The sequence below is a fragment of the Pongo abelii genome, chromosome 21 (genome assembly GCF_028885655.2).
Source record: "Pongo abelii isolate AG06213 chromosome 21, NHGRI_mPonAbe1-v2.0_pri, whole genome shotgun sequence".
In the NCBI taxonomy this organism is placed as follows: domain Eukaryota; kingdom Metazoa; phylum Chordata; class Mammalia; order Primates; family Hominidae; genus Pongo; species Pongo abelii.
Window position 1 is genome coordinate 21,033,995 of NC_072006.2, and position 13,478 is coordinate 21,047,472.

At 46.2% G+C, this 13,478-nt stretch overlaps 1 pseudogene; it reads left to right on the top strand.

The window, feature by feature from the left end:
• Nucleotides 1-11,679: 11,679 nt before the first annotated feature.
• LOC112130416 (U6atac minor spliceosomal RNA) lies at nt 11,680-11,758 on the top strand (annotated as a pseudogene).
• The last annotated feature ends 1,720 nt before the right edge of the window (nt 11,759-13,478 follow it).

A 13,478-nucleotide genomic window follows, 5' to 3' on the forward strand; every position in this document is an offset into this window, starting at 1 on the left:
TTGTTGGAGCCTGAATCACATGCACACACGGGAGCTTTAACAGCACAGGGAACCTACTGAAACGTCCTATGATGTGGCTGCATCCTTTGAGCCTGTGAGCTCAATGAGAGCAGGCTCCTTGTTTCCCTGCTGTAGACTCAGAGCCTAGGACACCCTGCAACACTCAATACTGCTCCAATGTTTGACTGAATGGTACAACTGAACCAGGGCCTGCAAAGACATCACAACCATTACTTCTTGTTTGAGTCTGTTCGGGCTGCCAGGACAAAATACACAGACTGGGTGGCTTAAATAACAGAAATGTATTTCTCACAGTGCTGGAGGCTGGGAGTTCAAGATCGAGGTGTGAGCACTCAAAATCAAGGTTTCTCTGACCCTCTCTCCTTGGCTTGCAGATGGCTGACTTCTCACCCTTTCCCCACTTGGTCCTTTCTCTGCTTTCTCTGCGCACGCCCATCCCTGGCATCCCTTCCTCTTCCTATAAGGACACCATTCCTATTGGATTGGGGCTCCACCCTTAGGACCTCATTTATCCTTATTTACCTCCTTAAAGACCCCGTGTCCAGACACAGTGACATTAGGGGTTGGGGCTTCAGCACACAAGTTTTGGAGGGACACAGTTCAGTCCACTGTACCTATCCTGACCCACAGGTCCCTCCCTCTCCCTTGCCTTGCAGACCCACTTACTCTTCTGTCTCCACGGACTCCCTTTCTCTGTGACCATGGCTTTACCTCACTTGCCCTTTCAAGAGTTCACGCAACAGAAGAGGAATGTGCTGAGCGCACAGACCAGGAGCCCCGCGGTATTGCCTGCAGACCCGATTGGCTTGGCCTGGTGCCCAGGCGTCCTCTGGGTCATCCCCTCGTGGATCTGCCACAGCCCACACCACTTCTGTGCCCTCCCCCAGCCTGTGTGGCTCACCTACAGGCAGGCCTGGCCCCTGTGGACATTCATGAATGGCACTCCCAAACCAGAGCCTGTGAGTCCCGAATTCCCGGAAGAACCTGCCCTGTACAGTTGGGCTCAGTTGGAGGCGGCTGCCCACTCACTGGAGAAGTTCAGTCTGAGAATAGGCCAAGGATAGGTTCTCTAAGAAGGAGGCTGGGGCTTTAGAGGAATTGACTGCAGGAGAGACAACAGGCACCCCTGGCTGGCATCACACAGGACATTCCAGGCCTCTCTGTGTCTCTCTTCATCTCTCTCTGCTTTTCTGTCTCTGACTCTGTCTGCCTCTCTGCCACTGTCTCTGTCTCATCTCTTCATGACACTCTGCCTCTGTCTGTCTCTCTGCCACTGTCTGTCTTTTCCTGTCTCCCTGTCTCTGCCTCTGTCTCTGTCTCCCTGTCTGTCTCTGCCTCTCTCTCTCTGCTGCTCTGTCTCTCTCTCACCCAGGCATGTTTTAATTCAATAAAGAAAGCATCTGTCCTTCACATAGTTCTTATTCAGTAACCACTACACACACACACCCCTAACACAACACTGCTACACATACCACTCTCATACACACAATGTACACAAACACAACTATATAACTCACATTCACCACAACCTCACTACTACACCCACTAAGCACACACGCACAACCCTTCTAGACACACCCAATGTGATATGCACAACCCCTACACACAATCCCACTCTACAGACACCCCACTCAGCACACATACCCACCACTCACACACTCCCCACTTCTTACAAATACATGTTACTAAAAACATACTACTATACACCCCTACACACATACAACCCACTACTACATACTCCACCACTCACACATAATTCCACTAAATGCCTGCCACTACATACACCACTGTCTACTCACGGCACTCATTAATCACACACACCCCACTAATAAGCACCCACTGTACACACTTCACACATATACTGTATCACTCAACACACAGACTACTCACACACACACAGTCCCACACAACCACAGTCCCCCAGATGTTCATACAACTCTACTACACACGGCTGTGCTATACAAACACAGCATGATACACACACACCCACTCAATGCTACTAAACATGCCACCACATACACACCCCCCACTACCCACATACACACATGCACACACCTGCACTCCCCACACACACCTGCACTCTAAACCTGCCACTCACTCACACTCCACACACAGGGCCTCCCGAAGTACATATATATGCGCCACTTCTACATACATGCACACAACCATGTCACACACACACTTCTCCACCCTTCTACATACACGCACACAACCATCTCACACACCTCTCTACACACCTACATACACACACAACCATCTCTCACACACACCTCTCCATGCACCTACATACACGCACACAGCCATCTCACACACACCTCTCCACACACCTACATGCACACAACCTCTCCATCTCACACACACCTCTCCACATACCTACATACATGCACACAACCATCTCACACATACACCTCTCCACACACCTACATACACATACACAACCTCTCCATCTCACATACCTCTCCACACACCTACATACACACACATCTCACACACTTCTCCACACACCTACATATACACACGACCATCTCACACACACTTCTCCACACACATACACAACCATCTCACACACACCTCTCCATGCACCTACATACACGCACACAGCCATCTCACACACACCTCTCCACACACCTACATACACGCACACAACCATCTCACACAAACCTCTCCACACACCTACATACACACACACAACCATCTCACACACACACCTCTCCACACACCTACATACACACACAACCATCTCACACCTCTCCACACACCTACATACACGCACACAACTATCTCACACCTCTCCACACACCTACATACATGCACACAACTATCTCACACACACCTCTCCACACACCCTCCTTTGCCTTCACTATTCACACACCTCCACACTGCACATCCCATTCCACACAGACCCACAGACACATGCACACAGGCTTCCCCACCTTCCTAAAATGCAGAGGACAGTGCTCTCTGACTCCAGGCCTATGTCCACAGCCCACTTTTGACAGTCCATCCTACCTGTCCAAATTTCACTTCTCACCCCCCTACTCAGATCCCTCTCTGTGGAGATTGTAAACTTCTGGTTGCTTGGTACTCAGCGCCTGGCACTCAGGAGGAGCCCTCTACACTTGTGTTGAACTGAATGAATTCTCTCCCTTCTTTGCCCCAATCAAATGTTTCATTTCCTTCAATCCTCAGCTTAGATTCATATACCCAGTCAAGCCACTGCACAGTAGCTCCCTTATGAGACTTTGTTTCAGGAGGTGTTCATCTATATTGTACCATATTCCTTCTTGCTTATGTACCAGGGTATCAAAATTGGAACTTTTTCTCTTCCAAAACAAAGGGTTGATTCAGGAATGGCAAGGAACTGCAATTCAGGCACACGTGCTCTGGCGGATCACAGGCCACACGTGCTCTGGCGGATCACAGGCCACACGTGCTCTGGCGGATCACACAGGACACACGTGCTCTGGCGGATCTCACAGGACACTCGTGCTCTGGCGGATCACAGGACACACATGCTCTGGCAGATCACACAGGACACACGTGCTCTGGCGCATCTCACAGGACACACATGCTCTGGCGGATCTCACAGGCGCAGCCTCAGAATGGAAACTTTGACCTAAGCCAGTAGACATCAGGCCCCAGTGAGTGTGACACTTGCTGGAGGAGTTTTCAAATCAATCAGTCAACAACTTGTTTCCTGACTTTTGAAGTCTCTTACCTATTTCAAGAATATTGCAGTGGAGAAAGTGCAGATGGAAGAGGAAGGGAATTTACAGGATTTCTTTGGAGAGAGAGCTACTGCAGCTTGTGGCTGCTGTTCTCTCAGGGGGTGAGAGAGGAACTCCTTCCTTCACCCAGACCCAGAGAATGGGACGACCCAGTGGTGAAATCTAGAGAGAGGTTGGCATGCCTTTTCTGCAGAAAGCATGAAAGTTCAAGGGGCCTAAGGCAGGGGTGGTAGGGGGTGAAGGATGTGGGTGGGATGTAACTCCATTCTCACTGATAAGGGGCAAGGACATGGGAGAGAGGCTGACCTGGGGTCCCTTCCAGAAGACAAAGGGGAGTCCAGTGGTGAGAACCAGTGGTGGAGGGGCCTACCTGAGACCTAGGGCCAGAAGACAGCCCACTGGGGAAGCACAAGCTAAGCTGCAGCTGGAGGGGGTTTGCCAGAGGTCTTTAAAGAGCCCCTGAAGCCAAGCCTAATAGCTCATGCATGTACTTCCAGCTCCTTGGGAGGCCAATACAGGACGATCACTTGAGGCCAGGAGCTCAAGACCAGCTTGGGCAACATAGTGAGACCCCATCTCCAAAAAAAAAAAAAAGAAAAAAAAAGGAAATCAAGGTGTCAGCCGGGCAAAGAAAAAAACAGAAAACAAGAGCCCCTGAAAATGCCCAATGGGAGGCAGGTTGGGCCTGGAGGCTATGGAGCCAACTCAAGACAAAACCAGTCTTTGGTGAGGAAGTGCCAAGCGAGAACTTACTTCCTTGCCCAGCCTCCCACCTCACCCCCAACTTGCAAAGAGGAGATGAGCGTAGAAGAAAGACGCCAACCATCCCACACCCCCACAGGGTGGCTGCGTCAGGCAGGCCTTGAGGGGGCAGGCAGGTGCAGTCAGTTCTCCTTGGAGCAAAGCCTGAAGTGTGGCCGCCTCCACTGGGCTGAACCCTCCATGGGTCTGCACCAGGATGGTGCTTGTGATATCAGGTCATCACAGGACGATTTCCTAGGACTGAGCAGAAAAGGCTGGCATCCACATCTCCCTTCAGTCCACTGCCAGGAGAAAACTTCCCACTCTGAGTAGATGTGAAAGGGATAGCAGGTGACCGAAAAGTTCACTTCCACTAAATTCCAGTGGTTTATTTATTTATTTAGAGACAGAGTCTTGCTCTGTCGCCCAGGCTGGAGTGCAGTTGGCAAGTTCTCAGCTCACTATAACCTCCACCTCCCAGGTTCAGATGATTCTCCTGCCCCAGCCTCTCACGTAGCTAGGATTATAGGCATGTGCCACCACACCTATAATTTTGTATTTTTAGTAGAGATGAGGTTTCACTATGTTGGCCAAGCTTGTCTCGAACTCCTGATGCCAGGTGATGCACCCACCAAAATGCCTCCCAAAGTGCTGGGATTACAGGCGTGAGCCACTGGGCCTCATGGCATCCTTGTTCAGCACACTGGTTACACTCGTGTATCTAGTACATTGTTCTCTAGTTTTTATATCTGGTGTTCCAAATGTGACCCTCAAAATTTAAATACCTGCCACAGTATCTAATGCTGCCTGGGGAGTTCCCATGGGCAGGGGCAAGCATAGCATTTGGCAGACCAGGAGAGAGCAGGGCCGGCAGGGCCGGCAGCGCTGATCTACCATGGCAGGAACGTGTGCCAGTTGTTTCAGCAGTCTGGGCTTTGCTTTCCTCATTGCAGTGAAGGTTTTAGAAAACTGTTAAAAACACTGTGGACACTAACATTTTTAGTCAAAAAAACTCAGCCGGGTGCAGTGGCTCACGCCTGTAATCCCAGCACTTTGGGAGGCCGAAGCGGGCAGATCACTTGAGGTCAGGAGTTCGAGACCAGCCTGGCAAACATGGTGAAACCCCATCTCTGCTAAAAATAAGAAATTAGCTGGGCATGGTGGTGCCTATAATACCAGCTATTCTACTCAGGAGGCTGAGGCAGGAGAATCCCTGGAACCCAGGAGGCAGAGGTTGCAATGAGCAGAGATCACACCATTGCGCTCCAGGCTGGGTGACAGAGCGACACTCTGTCTCAAAAAAATAAACAAACAAAAAACCTATCCGCACAAAAAAACCCGTGGACGGATGCTGACCTCAGTATGTACTGAGCATCTGAGCTGTGTTCATCCTTCCCAGAGGGAGGGGCTTGCCCAGGAATTCCCAGAAACGAAACAGCTGTTTCTGGAGAAGCAGCGTCAATATCTTATTTTAGTGGCATCTGTTGGACACTCAGTAAAGCACTGTCTGTGTCGTTTTCAAAGTGTATTTTATTATTTAATTTATTACATTTTTAAGCGCAGATTTCAGGCTTGGGAGATGTACAAAAAGATGACACAGACATCCCTAATTATTAAGAACTTGGCAAGTATAACAAGGTGGTAGACACCAAGGAATAAACTAGGGTTGTATTTCATAGAGGTGTCTATGGATGGACTTGTGGGGGGTTAAGGGGAATTTGGTGGACCCCTAAAATAATATGTAAATGTTTGGTTATGTGAATAGATTAATTTTGGGCGGAAGAAGGTCCATAACTTTTCCTCGATTTCTCGATTTAGCAGCAACTCAAATAAAAATCACCGGTATAAAATGAAGTAATGAGGGCTGGGCACGGTGGCTCATGCCTGTAATCCCAGCACTTTGGGAGGCTGAGGCAGGCAGATCATGAGGTCAAGAGATTGAGACCACCCTGGCCAACATGGTGAAAGCCCATCTCTACTAAAAATACAAAAATTAGCTGGGCGTGGTGGTGCGCACCTGTAGTCCCAGCTACTCAAGAGGCTGAGGCAGGAGAATCGCTTGAACCCAGGAGGCAGAGGTTGCAGTGAGCCAAGATCACGCCATTGCACTCCAGCCTGGCGACAGAGTGAAACTCTGTCTCAAAAAAAAAAAAAAAGGAAGTAATGAGGCCAGGTTCAGTGGCTCACACTCTCACCTGTAATCCCAGAACTTTGGGAGGCTAAGGCAGGAGATTCGTTTGAAGCCAGGAGTTTGAGATTAGCCTGGGCAACATGCCAAAGCCCTGTCTCTACAAAAAATACACAAATCGGCCAGAAGCAGTGGTGCACACCTGCAGTGCCAGCTTCTTGGGAGGTTGAGGTGGGAGGACACTTGAGCCAGGGAGGTCTAGGCTGCCTGGACCCATGTTCACACCACTGCACTCCACCCTGGGTGATAGGGTGAGATTCTGTCTCAAAAAAAAAAAAAATGCCACTGAACTGCAGAGCTAGTGGTTGAGTACATCAAATGTTAGCAGCTGTTCTAGACAAGAACATGAGTTCAGTGGCTTACTTCATTATCATAAATATCAGTGGAAACATAAATAATAGAGGATATCTCAGGATGTACCAGAATGCCTCTTGCTTGTTCACCTTGAGGGAACATTTCCCTTCTTATCTTTACCTCACCTCTTATCTCTCTTGGGACTGTTCCCTGCCCAATTATGTAACCAAAGCAGTACCTACCTCATTCACAAGTGTAATAGTTTATTTGAGTAGCTCTTGCTAAAAGATATTAGAAAGCATGATGCAAACTGAGGCTTCAAAGTATTTATACGCTGGGGGTTGCCCACTTGGAATGCTCCTTATTGGAGCCCAGCCACCATGTCGAGATGAAACCTAAGCTGGTCCCATGGAGAGGCTCTTGGACCATATGGAGAGTGGCCCAGTTGTTCCAGCCATCCTGTGCAATCATCCACGTTGACCCATGTCAACAGCCGGAGTGAACTGCCAGCCATGTGAGTGAGGCAATTTTGGATAGTTCAGACAAGCCAGTACTTCAGGTGATGCCACAAGAAGTGATTTTGTTGTTTTAATACACTAACTTTTGGGGTGTGTGTATTCTTTTTCAGCAATAGATTACTGAAACAATAAGTAATTGATTTTTTCTTTCTTTTTTTTTTTTTAAAGAGATGGGGGTCTCGCTGTTGACCAGGCTGGTCTCAAACTCCTGTCCTCAAGTGATCCTCCCATCACAGCCTTCCAAAGTGCTGGGATTACAGGCATGAGCCATCATGCCTGGCCCAATAAGTAATCGATTTTCTATTGCTGTCTTCTAGTCCCTCTTCTACTGACTCCAGCTACTTTTGCCATTTTTTCCGTCGTGTGATAGATGCTTTCAGCACTGTATTCAGTAAATAGCCTGTAGCATCCTTTTTTAAAAAAAGCCCTTCCAAGTAAAGGCATATTTCAAACTGTATTAAGAATATTTTCTGGCTGGGCATGGTGGCTCATGCCTGTAATCCCAGCACTTTTGGGAGACCAAGGTGGGCAGATCCCCTGAGCTAAGGAGTTTGAGACCAGCCTGGTCAACATGGCAAAACCTCGTCTCTACAAAAAACACAAAAATTAGCCGGGCGTGATGGCGCTCACCTATAGTCCCAGCTACTCGGAAAGCTGCGGTGGAAGGATTGCTTGAGCCTGGGAGGCAAGGCTGCAGTGAGCCATGTTCGTACCACTGCATCCCAGGGTGACAAAGTGAGACCTTGTCTCAAAAAAAAAAAAAAAAAAAAAAGGAACAGAACGTGAATATTTTCCATCATAATGACAGTCACTGCTGGAGTTTGTAAATGTACTCAAGAAAGATTTTCTTCATTAAATACATATGTCAAATAAATGGAGATTTGTGACCATTCCATCAACTGTCATTTCTGTATCAGCTCAACAGTGTGGTACAGGTTATTAGCTGGTGCTTGGAAACGGCACATTACAGGAAGTGAAGTAGCATCATCACTGCAGTCCTCAACACAGAATTCCCATTCTGCTTCATCATGGTGCAAAGGACAAATCTGCATGTGAAAGGAAGGAAAAGTAAAATTTTAACAAAAACGAGTTGATGAGTTGCCCTTTGTTGTTAAAATTTGTTTAATTTTAATTAATTTTCATAGAAATAGCCAATAACTGCTTCATTCCACAGATATTCACTGAGTGCCTACCATGGGCCAGGAATATTCTTAAGTGCAAGATATAGCCATATCCTGAAAAAAAAAGTGGCATTGCCATTACTGAGATGTGGAAGACAGCAGGAAGAGCAGGTTTTTGAGAGAAATCCAGGAGTTTGGTTGGAAAGGAGTTATTTTGGTAATGTCTATTAGACATCTACGCAGAGATGCCAAGTGGGCTGAGGACACATATCTGAGAGTCCAAATTGGCGGATTTGCTTAACCTCTAAGCTTCAATAAAATGGTCAATATAATTCCTTTAAGCATTAAAAAATGTAATTTTAAACAGGAACTGTTTTGAGTATTATTTCTTTAATTGTCTGGTGGTTAAAACCATTTTATCTTCTGTGACTTTTAAAAAAATTTTACTTTTTTTTACTTTTTGGGTTTAAGCGATCCTCCCGTCTCAGCCTCCCAAAGTGCTAAGATTACAGGTGTGAGCCACCATGCCTGGCTATCTTCCATGACTTTTAAAATCTGAGTATTGGCCAGGCGCAGTGGCTCACACCTGTAATCCCAGCATTTTGGGAGGCCAAGGTGGACAGATTACTTGAGGTCAGGAATTCGAGACCAGCCTGGCCAACATGGGGAAACCCCATCTTTACTAAAAATAGAAAAATTAGCCAGGCGTGGTGGCAGGCACCTGTAATCCCAGCTACTTTGGAGGCTGAGGCAGAAGACTTGCTTGAACCTGGGAGGCAGAGGTTGCAGTGAGCCAAGATTGCACTACTGCACTCCCACTTGGGCGACAGAGTGTGACTGTCTGGAAAAAAAAAAATCGAGTACTGGAAATCTTTCTTTTTTAAGACAGAGTCTTGCTCTGTCACCCAGGCAGACAATGACAAAAACACAGTATACAGTGGTGGAAACACAGCTCACTGCAGCCTTGACCTCCTGGGCTCAAGCAATCTTCCTGCCTCAGGCTCCTGTGTAGCTGGGACCACAGGCACACGTCACCATGTCTGGCTAAGTGTTTTTTATTTTGTGTAGACACAGTATCTCTCCTTGTTGCCCAGGCTGGTCTTGAACTCCTGGGCTCACGCAATACTCCCACCTTGGCCTCCCAAAGTGCTGAGATTACAGGCGTGAGCCACCACACCCAGCCTGAAGATCTTATCTGAAGGTCAGGCTGATCACAATGACATCTTCTAAGAAATCTAGTGGAAATAACTGTATTATCATATATGTCATATATGAATGAAGACTGGTTTTAAAAATTTGTGGTTTTATCTGGCTAAATTTTAGTCCTATTGCTAGGAGTAAGTTAATTTTTTAAAAGTATAAATCTAAGAAAAAAAGAAACAAAGTATAAATCTAATGTATCCCAGTAAGGATTTTAATTTTAAAGAAATCTAAGAGAGTGTAACTGTTTTAGAAGTGATTTGGGAATAGAGTTGCTGATGTTGGCCAAAGACCCAGTCAGATTGTGCAAGCATGTCAATAAACAGCTATGTCCAAGCAATGGCGAAAGTTCAAAACACAGGACAACAAGTAGACTCCCATCATGATAAGAGTTATGTCAAAGAGTGTCACATACAAGGACACAGAGAAAAAGGAAACTAGTAATTCAAAACAATAAACTAAAAGAAGAAAAAAGCTGCAGGCATGCTGTAAATCTCCACCTCAAATGAGCATTTCTGACCTGTGAGTAGTGACTATCGGGCATGGGGTCAGTTTCATGGGTCTTGACCAACATTGAACACAAAGTGGAAAAAGAACTTCCACATCAAGATGGTGGATGGAAATACACATCTGATAGCTTGTACCCCAAACTCAGCTAAAACTACAGTAAAGGAATTCAAACATACAAGCACACACACACAAACCCACAAGGACCAGGAAGACAGGCGTCAACCACAACACAAGTTTGGAAGCTGCAAAGCATATGGACAAGTGGCAAAGGATCTAGTAGACTAAAGAAAGCGAGTCCTGACCAGCAGAGGGGAAGGCTGAGAAATAATGAGGTACGCAGCAGACTCCTCCAAAGACGCGGGCACTGACATCCCCAGATGCTGAGGTCCTGAAGGAGAGGAAAGGAGCAGCTGAATTAAGGAGGCTGGGGTAAAAAGGTGCTCAAGGTACAAACGAACCCCTAGATCCCTGTCCCCACTCCAACTTGTTCTCTCTCAGCAGACACTGGGATGCTTCTCTGTGGAGGGTAAGACAGAGGGGTCTCTAGCCTGGGGAATACCAAGCATAGCTGGACTTAGGTGCAACCAGAAACAGAGAGCAGGTGTCTATATGCACACACACCCTTCCCACTCAGCTCCTAATGCTGACATCAGACCTCTACTCTGCAGTCTGAAGATTCATCTCTAAGAGAGCAGACCAACGAAGAGAAAAGACTTTAACACACTGACCTCAGGGATCCCTCAACTAACAGCCCATCCAGATACCCCACAGTAAAAGAACCTCTGATTTGAGAAGGCCCATGCACTTGTGTGGAACTTCCAATCAGCATTTCCATCTCTCTTCTCTTTATCATAAATAACATTTGAGGAAAGCCTCTAGTATGAACAAATAGACCCAAATAAACAGATTAGGGAAATTTAGAATGGTATATGCTGTGGATTCTTTTAAAACTTAATTTTTTTTTTCAGAAATGATACTCCACTCAAAAACAAAACAAAAAACAAACAAACAAAATCCCAGAATGTTATTTAGAAATTTTTTTAAAAAAGCTCTTGGGGCCAGGCGCGGTGGCTCAGGCCTGTAATCCCAGCACTTTGGGAGGCCGAGGCGGGCAGATCACCAGGTCAAGAGATCGAGATCATCCTGGCCAACATGGTGAAACCCCATCTCTATTAAAAATACAAAAATTAGCTGGGCGTGGTGGTGCACACCTGTAGTCCCAGCTACTTGGGAGGCTGAGGCAGGAGAATCGCTTGAACCTGGGAGGTGGAAATTGCAGCGAGCCGAGATCACGCCACTTGCACTCCAGCCTGGCAACAGAGCAAGACTCCATCTCAACAACAACAACAAAAAGCTTTTGGGAGGCCCTTGGGCCTCACAACACACATATGGTTAAGGCCTTGCCACCTACTTCACAGTATCTAATTATTATATATTTTTATATATATATATATATATATATATATATATATATATATATATATATATTTTAAGTAAAACTAAAGCCTTTTTTTTTTTTAGACCGAGTCTCACTCTGTTGCCCAGGCTGGAGTGCAGTGGTGTGATCTCGGCTCACTGCAACCTCTGCCTCCCATGTTCAAGTGATTCTCCTGCCTCAGGCTCCCAAGTAGCTGGGACTTAAGTGTGTGCCACCATGCCCAGCTAATTTTTGTTTTAGTAGATGGGGTTTCACTATGTTGGCCGGCTGGTCTTGAATTCCTGAACTCAAGTGATTAAAAAATACACTGGGGCTGGGCATGGTGGCTCATGCCTGTAATTTTAGCACTTTTGGGAGGCCCAGGTGAGTCAATTGCTTGAGGCCAGGAGTTTCAGACCAGCCTAGGCAACACAGTGAAACCCCGTCTCTACAAAAAAATACAAAAAAATTAGCTGGGTATCATAGCATGTGCCTGTAGTCTCAGCTACTCTGGAGGCTGAGGTGGGAGAATCACTTGAGCCCAGGAATTAAAGGCTGCAGTGAGCCATGACTGTGCTACCGCATTCCTCAACGGGTGACCGAGTTAAGACCCCGTCTCAAAAAAAAAAAAAAAAAAATCAAGCTCTTGGAAATCTTTAAAAGGCATGATAGTAGAGAGAAAAAAATCATAGAAGGATTGGAAGGTAAAGTTGAAGAAACAGAGTAACAGAGATGGAAAAATGGGAGTGAAAAGATAAAGTGGAAGGTCAGTAAAGGAGTTCTAACATCTGAATAACAGGGATAAGAGAAACCAAAAAAATTCCGAAATCATAAAGAGAAATCAGAAAATAAATGAAGGGAGGCAATTATCATTGAAGTCATTAAATTCCCTAGGACCAAGAAAATATGATTTTGATTGAAACGGTTCAGCGTGCCAAGCACAGAGGATGGAAACACCCTCTCCAAGGCATGTGATCATGGACCACTGGAGGAAAATAAGGTTCTAAGAGTTACAAGAGAAAAAGAAAGGGGTTACATACAAATGGCTGCTAGACCACAGACCAATGCCTTCAAAATTTCAAGTAAAAATGTTATCAAAGTACACACTATTAAAACTATCAATGATGGGAGAGGAGAATAAAGACATTTTCAGACATTCAGATCTCAAAAGTTTTACCTCCTACACACGTTTACAGGGAACCTACTCAAGGATGCATGCCACCAAAAAGAGGGAATAAGTCAAAACAGGAATACACAGGACACAGAAAATAGGAAATTTAACATAAGAGGCAAAGGGAATCACCAGGGTGGTGGTATGCGAAAGTCAATGGAACTACAGAGATCTTGCACATGGCTGAGACCATGAAGGTATTATGTTCCTAACACAAATGGCTTAAACACAAGCTGCATGACTCTTAGATTATCTGAGCAAGAACATTGTTTCCTAAACTGAAACACAGAAATTAAAAATCTGCCTGAATTCAATTGAGTCTATATAGTCTTATACACTTCTATATGCAGGTATACATGAAGCTGGTAACAGCACTGGCCTTGGCTGGGTGACATGGCTCACGCCTGTAACCCTAGCACTTTTGGAGGCCGAGGCAGGTGGACTGCTTGGGCTCAGGAGTTTGAGACTAGCCTGGGCAACATAGTGACACCTTGTCTCTATTGTTAAAAATAAAACAAAAACTAAACAGTAGTGGCCTTTAGGGCAAGTGGGTTGTGGGCCCCTAGCAA